Genomic DNA, 16,623 nt, shown 5'->3' with positions numbered 1-16,623 from the left:
CGCTAAAACCTTCAAAAATACTTTAAAAATACTGTTTTTTTCCCGTGTCTACCCCTTCCTTTTGTAATTTGTGTTTTAGTTTGTGCTCTGCAATGTACTCCTTGCCCAGCAGTGCGTGTAGGGAATTTGTAAATCAATAAATACACTGGGGAGGGTGGAATAAGAAAATGTGGAGCCCGGAGCTCCACACGGTGGTTGGTGGGTGCTTCATGTTGTTAGAACCCAAGTGTCCTCCCCCACTGCTCAGCACCCCAGGGCGATGGGACACATCCCCCTGCTGAAGCTCAGGGGGTCTCTAGCAACCCCTGCAGAGATTTGGGGTGTCCCCACCCCCTCAGTGAGCACCAGCCCCACGGCCCCTCTGAGGCCACCCCAGCCTGGCCTCTCTCCATCCCCCGGGTCCCTCTGGCCAGGCCCAGTGCCAGTGTTTAAACAATTATTTTATCCTGGCTCTTTTCCCCCCCTGTTTTCACAGGACAGCACGGGCCTCCCACTCCCCAATTAGCAGCTTGTCATTGACAAGCTCATCAAAAGGCTGCTAAAAAAACCCAAACTGAGACTTGACACAAACTAGGGCAATAATCAGGTCTCTGCCCTCATTTTTAAATTATCCCAGCAGTCCCCTGTGTGTCCATGGCGGTGGGGACCTGCTCCCAAAACCCCCATGGAGCCAGTGCTGTTTGGCTGGCTCCACCCCACACCTGCTGGGGGACACCTCGAAGAGAAAAGGGGAGTGGGGAAGAGGCAGGGACATTTTGGGACACAGGCCTGGCTGGTGGCCATACCTCCCAGACTGCCTGTGGGGGGATGGGGAAGGCACAGAAGTTGACTGAGGATGAGGAGGAGGGGCTGGAACAGCTCCAAGGGACATCCAGGACCTCTCTTGCTGATGTGCTACCCCCACTGTGGAGGTAGGGACAGGAGCAGGGGCTGCTCCCCACCACGGGCAGGGGGTAAAGGCAGCGCTGCCTCAGCAGAAGGGGGACAGGGATGGCCACTGATGGGGTTTGGACACACCTTGGGGTACCTACCATGAGGTGCCAGCAGGACTTTGGTACCAAAACAGCCTCTGCAACGTGCACTTGTCCCCAGGAGCAGGAACACAGCCCAGGCTCAGCTGTCCATGCACCAAGGACGCAGCCTTTCCCCCCTGGCTCCAGCCTCCCACACAGGACCAGTCCCAAGGACAAGCTCCTCCTGTGCCACCAAGCCAGGGCCACGTGGATGAACATTTGTCCCTCCAAAGTGGCCATCTGGGAGAAGGTGTCCTTCATCCCAGCAGAGCAGCAGGGAGCTGCAGCCTGGCCCAGTTCTGGCTGGTGTGACCTCTAAGCTCAGCCGGCGGCTGGGCTGGTGCTGCTTCTGTGACAGCAAAGGAGGACCCTCTGTGGGGTCCCCAGGAGGGACACAGCTGTCACAGAGCTGCCACACAGGCAGGTACACCTCTGGGGACAAGAAAGCTCAAGCAGTGTGACCAGGGCTCTCCTTGTTGTTTATCCGTGGGGGATATCCCTCATGGCAAGTATTTGGACAGTGAGGGCAGCTCCTGTACTCCCCCTTTCCCACCTGCCTGGCATTTGGGTGACGTTTGGGCAGGGGGGACAACCCCATTCACCAGAGCCCACTTTATATCTGGACTCTCAGGCACCACACCAGGTGTTCCAAGGTGGATTTTTGGTGCAGGGAACAGGATTTCCAGCCTTCTCCTGAGATGTGGGGCAGCACCACAGGCAGCTGCTCCAGCCCGGATGAGGTCCCTGCAGCTCAGTACCACAAGGCTCCAGGTTCATCTCTGCACCAGCAAAGTTATGATATGGAGGCAAAAATCATATTTTTGTACCAAAAATCGTGTTTATTTCTCCATCTTTTGTACACACAAGCTCTCAAACAGCACTCCAAGAGCACCCCTTTCCCACAGCTGCAAAGCCATGAAAAAAGGCTTTAGATGAAAGGAACTGGTACAAGAAAAAACAGAGCTCCCAGACAAGGCTCCAGGCTGGCCCAGATGCAGCTCACGTATCCCAGTTTCTCCCTCAATTTGCAGATTTCCGGACATTTGGTAGCTCAGAGCAGCCTTGGACATTTGGCAGCTCCTGCCTGCCCTGATCAGCCTGGCAGAGCCCTCCAGCACCCTGAAATAAGGGTGGCACAGCCCCACAGGGAGCCCTCTGATGCCCCAGGCACTGGGAGAGCAGAGAGACTGATGCTTTAATTATCCTGCCTGCCCTTGTTGACTCCCTCATTCTTTCCCAGGGGGGTGGGAAGGGGTCAAGCCTTGTGTCCAGTGCTCCATCCCACACTGGCTGCAGCAACAGAACCACAGCTCACCTGGGTTGGAGGGTGGGCAGTCCCTGGACTGTGAGGCTGAAACAGCAACACTTCAACACTTCTCCCCTGTCAGAGCAGCATTTCTCCCCCTTTTCTCTGTCCAGCACGAAACTCCTGTGCACAGGCAGCACCCACCTCATCCCGAGGGCTCCTCTGCAGTTCTTCCCCACGGTTCACGCACCGCTGGGTTTGCACAGCCCAGCCCAGCCCCTGGGATGGAGCGGGATAACGGCCACGAGGTGCCTCTGGAGCAGGGAGCAGGCACCGTGCCCAGCACAAAGAGCCTCACCGGGCGCAGCCGCTGCCGGGGGGGGGACTGGTGGCCGTGCCACGTGCTGGGAGGGGCTGTGGGGCTGACCTGGCACAGGGGGCATGCTCTGCTCAGCTCACTCGGCTTTTTGTTAGTGTTTCCAGCCCCGTGGTGTGATAACAAACCCCGGGAACACCCAAAATGCTATGAGAAATGGGATTATTATTACTATTGAACAAGTATTGTTATTGAATGTAACGGCTCTGAGCAACCTGGTTTAGTGGAAGGTGTCCCTGCCCATGGCAGAGGGTTGGGAAGAGGTGGTTTTTAAGGTCCTTTCCCACCCAAACCATTCTGAGATTCTGTGAAAAGTGCATTAAAACTAAAAGCTGCAAAGTGGGACTCCAGGAGGGAGCAGTGCTCCCAGCAGTGCCCTGACACACACAGGTTCCCATAGGGAAGAGCCCTGTGCTGGGTGACCCCAGCAATGCCCCCCAGACCCTGTTGCTGGCTCAGCCCTCCCTGGGTGGCTCTCCCAGATTGGAAGGTGTCAACCTGCCTTCTCTCCCAGAGCATTCCCAGCCACCCTATTTCCTTCTCCCCCTTCCTGACACCCCAGCTCTTACCTGGGCTGGGATCAGCCTGTCTCCTCCCTCAGGGATGTGTGACAGCCAGGCTGTGTGCCAGTCCCAGATGATGCTGGGCTCTTATGGATCACTCTACTACTTCAGTGTTATGAATATGTTAAATTAGAACAAGAAAACAATTCAGCACTTGGAAGCCACAAGCTGGGGCAGAACTGTTCCCACTGTAAACTCTACCAGGATCCAGCACCCTGCAAGATCAGACCTGGAGTCTCTGACTGTAACCCCAGCACTGAGCTATGTGTAGGTGGGGCTATTCTGTCCCTGCCTTTCTGCCCAATCTGCTCCACCAGGAGAACCACAGATGATGTTCCTCCCCTTGGCTGAAGCCTTTGATGCTTCAACTGCCTACAGGGACGGACCAAAGATGGGTCAGGAGAGCTAAAATGATGCAAAAACTGCCACTAGCAGTCCCAGGAGGAAGAAGGAAGATAAATTATCCTCCATATCATGCACAGATCCCAGAGTGAAACTGTATTTTACTTACTGAAATCTCTCACAGGTCGAGCAGCGTTCTGCCTTTGTCCAGGAGAAATGTCCAGCTTGAGCAGCTGATGGTCTCCGTTGTCTCCACAGGGATGTTCCTCCATCTCTTGTCACCCTGCTGGCTTTGCTGGTCTTGCTTGGTTCTGAAAAGAAGGGGATGTTGAGAACAGGGGGAGAAGCTCCTCCAGGCCAGCTCTGGCACAGACCACCTTCCTCAGGGGCCGCAGCCGACTGGGCTGGAGGAGCCACGGGAGCTCAGGACACTGGGGGGGCTGAGACATTCTCAGCACGGGATCAAGGCTGCAAAATGCATCCCATTAAGGGATCAGGCATCCACCTGCTTTCACCCCAACCCAAGAGAAAAGGTGCAGTTCTGACAGTAGCACCTGATGGGCAACACTGTGACCCAAACGGGACTCCAGAGCTCAGGAGGTTGTGCCTCCCACGCCTCCCCCGTGCATCCCACGGGAGAGGACAGGCAGTGTGATGGAGGATGCTGCCCCCAGGCTCTCACAGGGCTGTGCTGGCAGAGATTACAGCCCCCAGCCCCCCGCCCTCGAGCCCCCCCCCATGCTCCACACTTCAGCCTTGTCCATTTAAGCCTCCTGGTGCTGGTGCCCCATTAACGAGACACGGACAGTGTCTACCCTTAAGAAGCCTTCGCGGCTTAAAGCCGGAGCTCATCCAGCTCATGACGCCGCGCTCCAGGCGCTAACCCCGAATCAGAGCAGCCGCCGGGCGACAACCGGCACCGGGACACCCGGGGGACGAGGGCACGGGGCGAGCGTGGTGGCTGAGCCCTGGCACGGCCACGGGGCCAGCACCGGGACGGCCCCGCTCCTGCCTGCAGTGCCTCGGAAGATGTATTTTTACGGCTGGGAGGAGACGGCAGAAGGGAGGGGAGCGGCTCAGGAATATGAAGCAGCATCCCAGTTACTGCCCAGGCGCTGCAGGAGTGAGGGATTAACTGTTTGAGGGCTGCAAACCTTCCGTGCTGTCACCCCAGCTCCTGAAATACCAAAGGCAGGCACACGAAATTGTGCAGAGACAAGGTACAGGATTTAAAAGCTTTTTGGAGACTCTGCTAAATAACGATCACAAACCCAGCACCCCTCTCTTACCCTCCACCCCTGAAACTCCCCCTCACCCCTCCTTGGTGCATCTCTCTATGTCCTGCTCCCAGCTGCAGCCCCACATGGAGTTGTGGCACAGTGGGCAGGAGATGACACTTATGGGTCTGTCCTATCCCCCAAAAACCAGCAAAGCAAGAGAAACGTGGGCTGTGCAGAGGGGATGGCTCAGACAGCACTTGTTCCCTGTGCACGGCGGGTCTGACACACACAGGTCACACACACAGCCCGGCTGGGAAGGGACCGACAGCCTCCAAACCTGGACACCCACCATCTCCCCTCCCCTTCCAGGTCTGCTGGCAAGATGTCCCTTGCTCAGGGTGGGCATTTTTTTGGAGCTGGACCCCAGTGTGTGGGCCCTGCGTGGGTGCTGCTGCTGTGTCACAGCCCCTCGGGGGTCTGGCACTGAGCAGAGATGAAGCATTTGGTGTGCGCAGACAACACAGGGAGCATTCAGAGCTGCCAGGCTTTGTGCACGGATCCCCTCGGGGCTGCAGCAGGAAGGAGGGGGGCGGGGGTGTCCCCCCAGCTGCCAGCTGGGCTGTAGCAAAGCTAGACAGGGCTGAAAGGAAGCGGGAGCCTGTACTCAATGCACTGCTTGTCCTCCTCCCTCTGCAAACCCTCCTCTTGATCCAGCAGCCTCTTCTCCCCTCAGGGCCTGCTCTGCACCCAGGCTCTCCCACACTCCCTATTCCTCTCCTGAGCCCCAAATTGCAGCAGCAGCTTCTTGCTCCTCTGGGCAGAGTCATCCTCCTCCCACAGCCCGTCTCTCCCCCCAGCCAAGCCCCTTCCCAACACAGCATGAACCCGGCAGACTGCTTCCTCCCTCCTTCCCTCCCTCCCTCCCTTCCCCTCCGCTCCGTGCAGCTCCTAATTGCTCCCTCACGCCCCCACCGACACTCTCTCATCTTTCTCACCAGTGAATTTTCTCACATCCTCCCACCTTTTTATTCCATGAATGTATTCCGTGGCTTTTTTTAACCTGGGTAAACCATAAGCAACATCCTGTGAAAGGGAGGGCTGTGAAATGACAGCTTGGCATTTAAGGCTGCCCCTCCCAGCTCCATTCAAGCTCTTACTTACAATGGGGGAAAACATCTCCAGTTTATCATTTCATGTGAATCCTTCACATCCTTTTTCTGAGTTAAGCCTGCAGCTGATTTAGCTCACGAGGTCCCTCCTCAGGCAGGGGAACCAGAGCTGCAGGCAGCTCAATGTGTTTCAAACAAAAAGAAAGCCACTGCTGTGGTTTCTTTTTTTCTCTTCTTCTTCCTTTCCCAGGGATTTCTAGATCTCAGAGGAAATTTGGGGTTTAAACTGCTGCAGAGCAATTGGCTGACATTGCACTGACACCCCACACACACCATGCTCTGCTCCAAGTGGAAATGCTCAGCTTGGAGCACCCCTGTGTTCACAGAATTAAAAGGGAAAAGCACAGAGGGCAGAACAAACCCTTCGAGATCATAAAATCACAGAATGGTTTGGGTTGGAAGGGACCTTCAAAACCTTCCAGTTCCACCCCCTGCCATGGGCAGGGACACCTCCCACTAGCCCAGGTTGCTCCAAGCCCCGTCCAACCTGGCCTTGGACACTTCCAGGGATCCAGGGGCAGCCACAGCTTCTCTGGGCAACCTGTGCCAGGGCCTCCCCACCCTCACAGGGAACAATTCCTTCCCAATATCCCATCTAACCCTGCCCTCTGGCAGTGTGGAGCCATTCCCCTTGTCCTGTTCCTCCAAGTCTCTCTCCAGCTCTCCTCAAGTCCCTTTAGGTCCTGGAAGGGGCTCTCAGGTCTCCCTGGGATCTTCTCTTCTCCAGGTGAACACCCCCAGCTCTCCCAGCCTGGCTCCAGAGCAGAGGGGCTCCAGCCCTCAGAGCATCTTTGTGGCCCTATAAGCCACCAAGCATCCAGGTGAGGACCCTCTGCATCTCTTCACAGTCACATTTGTTTTTTCCTACTGAAATACTGTCAGAAATATTCCTACTATTCTCAGCCTTCCTGTTGTGTTTTGTTTCCTGCTTTTTAGCCAGTTAAATACCGGGTTGCAGCCACGTAGAAACCTCCCTCTCCTCCCACAGGAGCTCAGCTTCTTTAGGAGATTGCAAGAGACCCCTCTGGAAATCCAGGTGGGCTTTATCAATATGCCAGCTGCAGCAGGAGGACAGGAAAACACCGAAATTACGGAACATTAATAGCATTTTGGGCAAAGAGGCTTGACCAAGGGATTGTTGGGCTGGAACCCCCTGCCCAAAGATGCTATTTTGGGTCATCCCCAGCAGATCTGCTTTGAGATTTCAGTGCCTTTGTACAGGACTGACAAAATATTTCAGGAAGATTTGTAAATCGCTGCCTTCTACCCACAATACGTGGATTTTTGTCCCAGCGTGGTTTTGCCCACCGGCAAAGATGCAAGCTGGCTCCCTCTCTAACCTGGGTTAGAGATCAGCATCATCATCTCCTCTCCCACATCCAGGGAACAGCCTGAGCACGGGACAAGGGGGGATGTGTCTGCTCTGTGCACCAGAAAGCAGAGTCCCCCCTCCAGCCCAGGCCTGGCTCTCTCCTGTGGCTGCCCGGGCCAGCGGTGATGGATTTGGGATTGATTTCCTGCCTTCACTTCCCCGTGTGCCGGGGAGCAAATGGCAAAGCTGTGACATCGAGGTGACACAAAAGGACACTGGTTGAGTCACTCCAACCACAAACCAGCTCCGAATGATCCGGCTGAAGCTCTGAGGGTGGGACAAGAGCTGAGGGAGGACACTGAGCTATTGTGCGAGTGCCCTGCCGTGGTCCCTCAATGAGCTGCTCAGCATTCCCCTTTCCCTGACCTCATTTCCCGACAACGGCTCCTTTAAGGAGAAGCCCGGCGGCTTTTCCCGTTCCTTCACAGTCTAGGGACGGAGCTGCTCGTGGCTGAATAGACACAGCTGCCAAGGCAGGATGGGAATCCGAGATCAGAGCTGGCAGGGCTCACACGCTGAGCTCCCGATTTCCTCGGGAGCCGTGACAGGGGATGGAGAAATGTCCTGACAACTGGGGATGGAGGAAGACAATACATCCCACCGGGAGAGCTCCTGGAGATCACAGAACATCAGACAGGAGGTTCATGGGGAGGAGGACTCAGGGAAGAACTGGGTCCAGCAGGATCCTCTGCAAACACATGCAGCAAACCAGTATGGGTTTGGGACCTGGTGTGGGTTAACCCCGGGGGGCAGCTCTGCCCCACAGAGCCCCTCAGTCCTCACAGAGGGATGGGGGCAGAACTGGAAGGGGGAGGGTTGAGATAAAGGTGGTTTAATAGGTGAAGCAACAGCTGAGCATGCAAACAAAGCAAACAAGGAATTCATTTATCACTTCCCCTCGGCAGGCAGGTGTTCAGTCATGGAGCAGCTGGTGGTGTTTAGCTGCTCGCCAGGGTTCAACCATGACAGGACCACAGTGCACTGCACTGAAATCACCTTCTGAATGGAGCAAAAAAGGGGAAAACCCACAGAGCAGGGGAGGGAAATCCCACAGGGATGGGTAGAGTACCTGGTACCCCCTGCCCCAACTCCTACCTCCCTGAGCAAGGTGTAAGGGGAGCCCTCGTGGCCCTTGCACCCTGTAGGCAGTGAGTCAGGGCCCCTTGTTTTTGCAGGTGTGGAAGGGGAAATCCTCCTCCAGGGGAAGTCGGGTCTGGGATGGCTGTGATGGTGGCGAGTGTCCCCCCAGGGTTTGGATTACAGCAGGAGAGCTTCCCGTGGTCAGAGCACACAGTGCTCCTCTGGGAAAGGGCTGGAGGGTGAAACAAAGTGGTGGAGATGTCAATGGGGCACAGGGCACGCTGTCACCAACAGAGGAGGTGCTGTACAGGAGCAGGGTCATACATACAGGGTTTGGGCTGGTGCTGCTCACGGACACCGAGCCTGACACTGGAGGGGGACACGGACACCCCGCACGTCACAGCGCCAAGACACGTCTGCCACGCAGAGCCCAGGCTGGTGAGGGTCTGAGGGGGCAGCAAGGCTGTGCTAGCCAGGGACTAGCCTTGGACCCTGCTGAGGCCAAAAGGCAGAACAGCCTGTTACAGTCACAGAATTGTTTAGGTTGGAAAAACCCTCTGAGATCATCGAGTCCAACCATTAACCCAGCACTGCCAAGGCCACCACTAAACCATGTCCCCAAGTGCCACACCCACATGACTTTTTAACACTTCCAGGGATGGTGACTCCTGTGCCAGAGCTTAACTACCCTTTCAGTACAGAAATTTCCCTAATATCCAACCTGAGCCTGTCCTGGCACAACTTGCAGCCTCTTGTCCTGTCCCTTGTTCTCTGGGAGCAGAGCCTGATCCCCCCCCCCAGCTCCCCTCTCCTGTCAGGGAGCTGTAGAGAGTGAAAAGGTCCCCCCTGAGCCTCCTTTTCTCCAGGTTGAGCCCCCCCCAGCTCCCTCAGCTGCTTCTCATCAGACTTGCACTCCAGACCCTTCCCAAGCTCTGTTCCCTTCTCTGGCCAAGCTCCAGCCCCCCAAATGTTACTTTAAATCCCTGCCTTTTTCTGCAAGTAAAAGATGATCAAACCCCCCAGTGCCACGGGAGGCTGTGTGAAATCAGCTGGAGACTTCTCTCCATGCTTCTCCCATCCCTCCTCCTGTATGGGAGAGAGAAAAGTTGTACCTTGACCTCTTCTACATCTCTACTCTGGTTTTCTTTTTCCAAATACTTGGCTCAGAAATCTTCCTCCCCTCCTCTTCTGCCCTGGTCACCAGCTTGTGGTCACTTGTGTGGCACAGATCTGGCACTGCCTTTCCTCACTCCCACTTTGGGTTCTGCTTTTTTCTGCTTTCCTTTCCACCCTGAGCACATCACAATCCCTCTACTCAGAATCTCCCATGCAGGGACCACTTTCAGCAGCACAAGAGCTGCTTTAACATCTCTTCACACTGGGATTCTGCTTCCTTAGCCTGGAAGACTTTTTAGTAGGACCTGTAGTAACAGGACAAGGGGGAATGGTTTTAAACTAAGAGGGGAGATTCAGACTAGATATAGGGAAGAAATTCTTGGCTCTGAGGGTGTGTGGGGAGGCCCTGGCACAGGTTGCCCAGAGAAGCTGTGGCTGCCCCTGGATCCCTGGAAGTGTCCAAGGCCAGGCTGGACAGGGCTTGGAGCAACCTGGGCTAGTGGAAGGTGTCCCTGCCCATGGCAGGAGGTGGAACAAGATGACCTTTAAAGGTCCCTTTTAGTCCAAACTACTTTGTGATTTTATGGTTCTAAGAAGTTTGGCATTCTGAACCACATCCCTGGGCAGGAGAACAGACCATGGCACGGTGGAAGCTGCTCTGTGAGCCAGCACAAATGGAGGGGTGGAGAAGCTATTTTGGATATGGATTAAAAGGACAGTCCACGTCAGCAACCACAGCAATACCAGCTGGGTATGTGGACCGTGCCATGGTTTCCTTGACAGCTGAGAGGAAGGAACAAACAGCAAAGAGTAATAGTAGGTACTGCTTTTTCCACCCCTTCCCAGCCCTGGAGCTCCCTGTGGGAAGCAGCACAGAGGAGGCACAGCTCGGTGAGCAGCACTACCCTGCCATGCTCCCCTGCTCTGGCAGGACACGCTGCAGGACTGCAAAGCTTCCTGTAAGACATCCATCATTCCAGCCCTGTTACCCACCAGCAAGGAAAACACAGGACCCCGTGACACTGATGTGGCAGGAACAGGGAACAAAGCCCAGTATCTGGACTTTGTAAGCAACAGCCTCACACCCTGCTCTGCTCCAGAAAACAGCATCTTTTCCCGATTGTATCATGGAAAAGGACAATAAATATTCCATGTCCTGGTCCTCCACAGGGTAGAATCCAGTGGGTCTGCACTCTAAATATGCTTTAAGGGAATGTTTTCATGCCCTGTGGGTATGATGGGGGGTGGGAAGGCTTCCACCTCCCCCGCTCTGGATGGGAGGAACTGAATTAGGATGCAGACTGCCTGGCAACGCCTTCCTCCTGGGGAGGAGGAGGGGGGACAGCTCCACAAGGGTTTCTGGGCACGTTGTCTAAAGCCTTTCACTTCCTCAGAGCCCCCAGCTGTTGGGTTATTTGCTGCCCGTGGAGGCCTCTCTGGCTGCTCCACTGATCTCCCCCAGGCTCTTCTCCCTCTCTGCTTGGCCCAGTTGTCTCCTTGTGCCTCTCCCCTGAGCATCCCGGGCTGCTAATGCCCCCCTGCCCTCTAATCTCCCTTTCACTCCCGTGCTGGTGCTCAGGCCACTAAGGAGATTATCCCGGTCACAGCTGCTCGTCCTCCCCGGCAACAGGGGTGTCACCCCGGGGGGAGCCACGTGCGGGGGTGACACATGTGCCACCACCACCCCGGTGGCAGCGCAGCTCTGGTGCCCCCTCCTGTCCGGCCCCAACCCCAGAGGAGGTGCCGAGTAGGATGGGATGTGCTGGGATCAGGCATTAGTAGGATATTTGCCTCCCACAAGCTGGGAATCTGGGAGACCTGCACCCACATTTTTCGTGTGGGAGTCTCCCAAGCTTGAAAACGAGAGAACCAGGACACCCAGGCAGGATATGGAGCATCCCCCTTGGAGCACCGGGGCTCAGCCTTGTGCTCCAACAGCACAGAGGCAGATTCTGTGAGGCAATTAAAACTCCAATCCCAAATAAACCAGCACCTTCCCGCTGCCCCTACCAAGCCAGGCGGAGTTTGGGAGCTCCTGGCACCAATCGCTCCCCTCTGTGCGGATCCTCCCCGGCACCGAGGGGGTTAACGCCGAGCGCCCGGGCTCTCGCAGATCTCCGTTTCCGTGACAACAGCTCCCGATGAATCCCAGAGCTCTAAAATCCCATTAAACATCTGCGAGAGGCTGCCCGTGCTGCCTGCCCAGGCTGCCACCTGCCGGCACCCCCCAGCCCGGCCCCCACGGCACCCCAAAAACACGGCTCGGGGGAGCGGGGACAGCCCCAGCACGCTGGGGTGGGGCACGAAACCCGGCTACCAGACCCGGCTGTTGGGCTAGCGAAGGGAGGCTGCAAGGATTGAGGGTGCAGGGGTACACCCACCCCAGTCCCCAGAGCCTTGGGGGGCTCCTGGGAGGGACACAACACCCATCACCATGGGCTTGGCTGGCAGGGATGCTCCTCTTGGAGCAAACCAGTCCAAAGTCACTCACAGCGGGGGTCTCAAAGTTTTGGGGGCAGGTTTGATTGACAGCAATGACTGACTGGAATCTAGTAGGGCTTTTGAGGGTTTTCCACCGACCCCTCTGCTTGTGGAGGGTCTGGGGGGCTGCGAAGGGTCTCTGAGGATGAGACAGGTCAGTGGCCCAAAGGGGACTTTAGGCTGAACTCATCCCAAGCCAGAGAAGGTGCCTGGAAGGCTGAGGAAGGATGCTGTGACCTGGATAATTAGGGTTCCTGCCTCACCTCCATGCTTCACTCACTCCTCTCCAGCTTTAGTGATTGATTTAAAAATCAAGGATTTTTAAACAGCCTTTATATTTGATTTGAGAAATTTGGGCTTTTCCCTCTCCTTGCTTCCACCACTGCCTGCAATAGGAAAAAGGCATCAGGAGAAGGAGAGGAGGAAGCTGGGGAGGTGCCACATTTAAGGTGATCACAGAATCATTGAGGTTTGAAAAGACTGTTAAGCTCATCAACCCAGCACCACCCTGTTCACCACTAAAACATGTTCTCAGGTGCCACATCCACACTCTCTGAACACTCCCAGGGGTGGTGACTCCACCACTTCCCTGGGCTGCCTGTTCTAATTCCAAGGGGGGAGAAGAAGTAGTCCAGGAGAGAACAGGCACCATCCTTGAGGGAAGCTCAGACAACAGCACAGGGACAACCCATTCCTGTGTGACTGGTCCTGGGGCTCAGTGACCTTAGAGAGAGAACCTGGACACCGTGTCCAGGCTTATTATAATACAGCTTATTAAACAGTATATAATATCTATAAAAGTCACACATATACAATATATAAACCTTATCATACAATGAGGCTCCTGCAGCTGAACCTGACTGTGGGACTGCTCAGATGAATCCCAAATTGCTCCCCTGCAATCCTGGGTTCAGAAGTGCAGCTTTTCAGCTTTTCCTTCCATTCACAAGCGCTGCCAAGTCATTTGGATCCTGGGAAAAAGCCTCTCCTCTGCCTGGGGAAGGATAGGACAGGAAACAAGCAGGGAGGAAGCAGTGCCTTCTTCACCCCCCTCCCCATCTAAGTCCATCCCTGGGTATGGGAGGGAAAAGTCACAGGGACCTGCAGCAGCAGGAGCCCTGGAAAAACTCTGGCATCTGCAGGATCCAGGGGAATCCAAAGGGGCCACGGATGAAAGCTGACACAGAAAGAAAATGCTCTTTTTGAGCTACAAATGCTGGCACAGCTGCTGGCCAGACCCCCTTCCAAATCCTGAAACATGCCAGCAAGGGGATGGGAATCATTAACTGGCTCCTTTGTGTGATTTAACCAGTTCCACCTCCTCCTGCCCCCTGAAAAAGCTCAGATTCCTTAGGATTTCCAGCCCCCCGATGCTGCAGTGCCAGGGGCTCCCCCCCAGCAGCAGGAAGGGGCTGAGAGAACCCCTGATGGAGAAGACAGGGCTCCCTGTCCCCTCCTCCAAAGCTTTTAAAGGCCAAAGCCATGGGCACAGGGCTTTTCTGCAGGGGTAGATGCCCAGGAAAGATGCCAACCAGCACCCAGGGGAAATGCAGAGTGGTTTGATGCTCCTTTCAAAGCACAGAGCCTTGGAAAGCCCCCGGCCTCAGAAGGGAATGGGAAAAAAAAAAAGCCTGTGTCTTGCAACTAAAGCAGTTGGCTGAGAGCTACAGGGTGATGTAGGATGGATGCTGAGCAGGGTGGGGACCTCTGTCCAGGGGAGCTGGGACACAGCCCTGCCAGACTGGGCAGGCATTAATTTTGCTGTGGAGAGCCAAGCCCTTGGGGTTCCTGGGCTCAGGAACAGCAATGTGGGGGTCTGCAGCCTTATCTGTGCGTGCTCTGGAGCAGGACCCCCTTGTCAGAGGCAGCAAAGCAGCAGGAGGGAGGGAGGGAGGGAGGGAGGAATGTGAGAGCTTGCAAAGCATCTCACTGCGGGAGTTGGAGCTGCCAGGAGGAGGGGATGCGTTTCAGGAAACCCAGAGAGGCAGGAAATCAAGGGAGAGGGACAGTAATTGAGTCCATATGTTGGAAGCAAAGAATGCATCTGGTAGCAGGGAGCAGGCAAAGGGAGAAGGCTCATGCTGTGGGGACAGCACAGGACATGCAGAGTCACATTAACCTCCTGGACCAAGCAGAAGGTTGAATTCAGACCAACCACAACTGCTGGGAGGGGTCACTGGTCTCTTGTTGCAGGTCTGTGCCTGTAGTAGCTACAGGCTCAGGAGGCTTCCAAACTTAAACTCATTAATATCTTTAATGAGTAAAGTTGCAAAAAGGTGAAGGAAATGGCTGTTGTATCACAAAGTGACAGGGTTTGTTCTACATCCATGTCCCTGAGCATGTCTGGAGCTGGGATGTAAAGTGGACAACATGAAAACATGGGCAAGAGGGATATCAGGTCCTTCTGCTCCCCAAAAGCAGCACAGCTCTGGTGCAGGAGAACCTGCTGATGCAGGATTGACTCAGAGGTGAGGGCACAGTCAGGGGGATGAATGAGGAACCTGGGGCTGCACAGTCATCACAAGGCTGTCCCACAGAGCCAATCCCACAGAGGCCATTCCCCTCATTTAGGTATTCCCAGGTTCAGGCTCCAGAGCTGGAAAAGCTCATAAAAATATTTATGGCCTCCCCCCCTTCTCCCTTTTCAAACACATTTGCAAAGAAATCTGAAACATATGTGGTTGGAATAGAGGAGTCTGGAACAGCACCATGGCTTGGGAAGGGGGAGAAGAGCTCTGGTGCCAACAACCCACTGAGCCTCCCAAGAAATCAGGGGAGGGGATGGAGCACAGGAATACAGGGCTGAATGGGTGCACAGGCTTTGGTGTGTCATGCAAATTGCTGCATTTTATACAGCCAAAAAGCCTCTCAGGAAGACCCTCAGGTTTAAGAAGGTTCTCTGTACCCAAGCAGGCTTTGCACATCGCTGAAGGTGGCTGTGCTGTGAGGTGTCCCTCAGCCACATGTAAAACTCCTCAGGCAAACCTGCAAATTGCTGCTCTCAGGACTCGTGTTCTCAGTAAACTGCAACACCACTTGTGCTGTCCCAAGTTTCCATCCCTGGGAATCCAGCTCCAGAGCATTTTTCTTTCATCTGCAGGCTCTCTACACATGCTACTTGTAGGGCTTTGCATCCAGACCAAAACTTCTGCTGCCCCAAACACCCATTTCATCCCATACCTGCGTTTGTGCCTGTTCCCTGCTGCTCTCACTCCTGGGGCTTCTCCTCTGCCTCCTCCCTCACCAGCTTCAAACAGCAGATCATGTTTCATGCTGCTCCTGATTCTCCACGGCAGCTTCTGCAGCACGGGAGACACAGCTGCTGTGGGGCTGCAGGAGGGGTGGGAGGGGGGAAAAAACACACAAAAGTGGTTAAAATCCTCCCTTGGAAGGGGGAGCGTGAGGAGCAGGGCAGAGCTGAGCAATGGGGCTCTGGTGTAATTGAAGATGTCCCTGTTCATTGCAGGGGGGTTGGAAGGTGGTATTAGGGGGCAATTCCTCTCTGTGAGGGTGGGGAGGCCCTGGCACGAGTTGCCCAAAGAAGCTGTGGCTGCCCCTGGATCCCTGGAAGTGTCCAAGGCCAGGTTGGACGGGGCTTGGAGCAACCTGGTCTAGTGGGAGGTGTCCCTGCCCATGGCAGGGGGTGGCACTGGATGATTTTTAACGTCCCTTTCAACCCAAACCATTCTGTGATTTTCTATGATCTGGGCAATAAAGTTTTTCAGAGTTGAGAGGAAAAGTCATTTTACTCACCAGAAACCTCTTTCTCAAGTTGTAAAACTCTGTGTAGTTGCTACCAAGTCACCTTCTGGGGAGCCAACAGGAAGTTTTTGCTTCAGGACTGTGCAAAGATGCTCTGGTTTGAGCACATCCTTTGCAGCTTCTCACACTGTATCTTGGCATCCTTAAAGCTGTAAAACCCAGAAGTCAAGGACCATAACCCAAACATGAAGTGGAAAACCCCAGAGGAACGTCAGACTGCAACATTGCACCCCACCCATGGTTCCTCCCCACTCAGAGGTTCCAGCAGACCATGATGCTGAGATGGACCCAGCCCAACCTGCTCAGTGCCTGGGGGACACTTACACCTCCAGTGACAAGGGTGGACAAGGGGAAACAGCCTCATGGGGAGGGTCAGGTTGGACACCAGGAGGAATTTCTCCCTGGAAAGGGTGGTCAGGCCTTGGCAGGGGCTGCCCAGGGAGGTTTGGAGTCCCCAGCCCTGGAGGTGTCCCAGGAAGGCCTGGCTGTGGCACTGAGTGCTCTGGGCTGGGGACAAGGTGGGGATGGGGCACAGGGGGGACTGAAAGATCTGGGAGGGCTTTTCCAGCCTCAGTGATTCCGTGGTACAGCCCTGACTGCTCCAAGTGCACCAGAACACTGCAACACCCAGGCACTCAGAGCAGCCCTTGGCAATCCCACAGCACTGCCAGCAAACCAGCAGGCTCCAAGCAGTCCAGAAACTCCAGGAATGCAGTCAGGCAACTCATTTTTAGATGGCAACTAAACAGAGCAGTGATCCCTTTGCACAAAGATGTCAAAGAGGCTCAGAGTGACAGAATTCCCTGTGGATGGCAAACAGCATCTCTGCAGCACTTTGAGATCCCCCCCCCAGCTGCAGAGGAAGATTCCATGGTCTATACCA

The 16,623-nt window shown here is 55.1% G+C and overlaps 1 long non-coding RNA gene across 2 annotated transcripts; it reads right to left on the bottom strand.

Moving 5' to 3' along the window:
* Positions 1–1,829: 1,829 nt before the first annotated feature.
* Positions 1,830–15,885, bottom strand: LOC113983068. 2 transcript variants are annotated; one of them, XR_003538980.2, is made up of 3 exons: positions 15,732–15,885; positions 15,159–15,308; positions 1,830–3,851 (listed from the first exon to the last, which is right to left on the bottom strand). It is a non-coding gene; the product is annotated as an uncharacterized LOC113983068 (long non-coding RNA). The 2 variants fall into 2 exon arrangements; XR_005565831.1 differs by having other exon boundaries at positions 15,739–15,885.
* Between the last annotated feature and the right edge of the window lie 738 nt (positions 15,886–16,623).

This window comes from Pipra filicauda, unplaced genomic scaffold (genome assembly GCF_003945595.2).
Source record: "Pipra filicauda isolate LSUMZ 115617 unplaced genomic scaffold, ASM394559v2 scaffold551_size315643_pilon, whole genome shotgun sequence".
In the NCBI taxonomy this organism is placed as follows: Eukaryota; Metazoa; Chordata; class Aves; order Passeriformes; family Pipridae; genus Pipra; species Pipra filicauda.
This window is presented reverse-complemented; position numbering and strand designations above follow the sequence as displayed.